The sequence below is a fragment of the Vigna umbellata genome, chromosome 5 (assembly GCF_029865625.1).
Source record: "Vigna umbellata cultivar VRB3 chromosome 5, Vumbellata_1.0, whole genome shotgun sequence".
In the NCBI taxonomy this organism is placed as follows: Eukaryota; Viridiplantae; Streptophyta; class Magnoliopsida; order Fabales; family Fabaceae; genus Vigna; species Vigna umbellata.
This window is the reverse complement of record NC_142169.1, coordinates 45681263-45684363: the sequence shown is the minus strand read 5'-3', so window position 1 is coordinate 45684363 and position 3101 is coordinate 45681263. Positions and strand designations below refer to the sequence as shown.

The window sequence follows — 3101 nt, the reverse complement described above, 5'->3', positions numbered from 1 at the left end:
CTATTAAGCACACAATTAATGCTCCCAAGTACTTCAATTCCCTTCATGTCCCAGCCGAGCAGCCTACGACGTTCTATGGCGGAAGAACAAGACGTCGAATTCCAACAGAACTCGACGTTCTATTAATGCTCTCGTGTTTAAAAGAAAAAACTATAAAGAAATAAAAAGGTAGAAACTTTTGGCTTCATATACTACGTCTAAGCCCCTTAAAATTCGACGTAACCCTTGCAATTTATAAGAAAAAATTAATAAAAAAGCGCGCTGTTTTAAGACAAAACGTCGAATGGTTTGGGACTTCGACGTTGTTTTTAAACATAATGTCAAATTTTTGCTATATGCAACGTGAAAGTTCTTTATTGAATTTAAAAACAAAACACAGCCTCATTGTTTGTTCGCGGTTCCGTTTCTGCTTGAACTTTCTTCTTGGTGGACAATTGCAATAAAGAAAGAAGGTTATTTTAAGTCGTTTATGTCTTTGTAATGTAATTTGTTTCTTATTTCTATGGTTGACCAATTGTTTTTCGTTTATCTTTAGGCTTTTTTTCGTACAGGGTTAGCAAACTTCATCATCTTCTCCAGTGACACCATTTGAAATATGTTTTTTTTTCTTAAAATACTCTTACGTATGATGTATGTGCTCGTGTTTGTGTTGTGTTTGTTGATTCTGGACGTATGATATCTATAGGTATAACAATACTATGATAGTTCTTTTTTTCCTTCAACGGATGATATTTGTGTTCGTTTGTTGTCAGCGAACTTCGTCATCTTCTCCAGTGACACCATTTCAAGTTTGGTTTTTTTTTCCTTCCATATCTCTTACGTATGATATATGTGTTCATGTTTGTTAATTTTGGACGTATGATATATGTATAATGATAGATATTTGTGTTCGTGTACGTATACTATGATATTTTATTTTTTTCCTTCAACGTATGGTAGGTATTTATTTTTGTTTCTCTACGTAAGTTAGTTTTTTTTTCGTGGATTCTTTTCGTTTAATGTAGTAGTATGGATCGAAGCTGGATTCATGAGTGTCGTATTAGTGAAAAGTATGAGCGAAGGGTTTCTGAGTTCATACAATATGTTAAAGAACACACAAAACTAGTGAACGGGGCATATTTTTGCCCTTGTGTTCGTTGTCTCAATCAAGTATATGAAGACTTGGACAACATCCGTGATCATCTGTTCATCTATGGAATAATGAGAAGTTATACAATTTGGACTTGGCATGGGGAAGTATTATATAAGCCAACAACTTTAAGAGGTTCAGATTACGTCGACGAATGAATGAGTGATCATTTAGACAAAATGGTACGTGACGTTGACGAAGAAAATTTTGGAAGAGCTCATTTATACGATAGTCTTAAGAACAATTCGGAGCAAGAGTTGTATCCAGGAAGCATCAATTTTACAAGGTTATCGGCTACTTTGAAATTGTTTTGTTTGAAAGAAAGAAACGGATGGACTGATAAAAGTTTCACGGAATTGTTGGAGTTGCTGAAGGAGATGCTACCACAAAAGAACAAGTTACCTATCCGTAATTATGACGGGAATAAAATTCTATGTCCAATGGGTTTGGAATACCAAAAGATACATGCATGTCCCAATGACTGTGTATTGTATATAGATCAGTATGCTTCAATGAAGGTGTGTCCAACATGTGGTTCGTCATGATTTAAGAAGAAACTTGATGGAAATAACGATGAACACAATGAAGGTCCACCGGCTAAGGTCATGTGGTATTTACCTATGGTACCTAGGTTGAAATGATTCTTTTCTGTTAAAGAAGATGCGAAGAATCTTATGTGGCACGTTGATGGAAGAAAATGTGATAATCTTCTTCGACACCCAGCTAATTCCCCACAATGGAAGAACATTGATGGCACATTTCCCGAATTTAGTGTAGAGCCGAGAAACTTAAGACTTGCACTTGCTACCGATGGTATGAATTCTTATGGCAACTTAAGTAGCAAACATAGTTTATGGCCAGTTATTTTGATGATTAACAATTTATCTCCTATGTTGTGCATGAAGAGAAAATACATGATGTTGTCTATAATGATATCGGGTCCTAGACAACCTGAAAATGACATTGATGTTTATCTAAAACCGTTAATTGATGATTTTAAAATGTTGTGGGAAGACGGCGTCGAGGTCTTCGATTCATATTCAGAAGAAAACTTTTGTTTGCGTGCAATGTTGTTTTGCACCATAAATGATTTCCCAGCATATGGGAACTTGAGTGGTTACAGTGTTAAAGGTCATTTTGGATGTCCGATTTGTGAAGAAAATAATAGCTATCTGCAACTGAAGCATGGGCAGAAAATTGTGTACACAAGACACCGAAGATTCCTTCCTCGAAATCACCCTTACCGTAGATTGAAAAACGCGTTTAATGGAAGTCCAGAGGATGATGTAGTGTGCAGACCACGTAATGGGGAAGAAGTATACGACCAGGTGAGGAACATTGATGTTGTCTTTGAAAAATATAAAAAGAAGACAGTTGAGAAAAACATTTGGAACAAGAGATCAATATTCTTTAATCTTCCATATTGGTGTAAACTTGATGTGCGACATGGCATAGATGTGATGCATGTTGAATAAGATGTATGTGATAGTGTTGTTGGGACTTTACTAAACGTTAAAGGAAAGACAAAAGATGGAGTGAAAGCCCGACAAGACTTGGTTGACATGGGAATCCGTTCTGAGTTACATCCGCAATCCATAGGAAGACGCACCTATCTTCCTCCAGCTTGTCAAACTCTTTCAAAACAAGAAAAACAAATTTGCTGTCAATGTTTACGTAGTGTGAAGGTTCCACAAGGTTATTCATCGAATATTAGTAGCCTTGTTTCTATGAAAGATTTGAAGTTGGTTGGTTTAAAGTCTCACGATTGTCATTTCTTAATGCAACAACTTTTACCAGTAGTTATTCGAGCCATATTACTGCCTTTGTTAGAGGTATTTTCACACGTTTGAGTTTGTTTTTCAATGCCATTTGCAAGAAAGTTGTTGATCCTTGACAGTTAGATGATTTTCAAAATGAGGACATGAGACTATTGTGCCAATTGGAAATGTATTTCCCACCCTCATTTTTTTAT

General features: G+C 35.9%; 1 pseudogene; it reads left to right on the top strand.

Moving 5' to 3' along the window:
• Positions 1–1008: 1008 nt before the first annotated feature.
• Positions 1009–2604, top strand: LOC148198475 (uncharacterized; annotated as a pseudogene).
• The last annotated feature ends 497 nt before the right edge of the window (positions 2605–3101 follow it).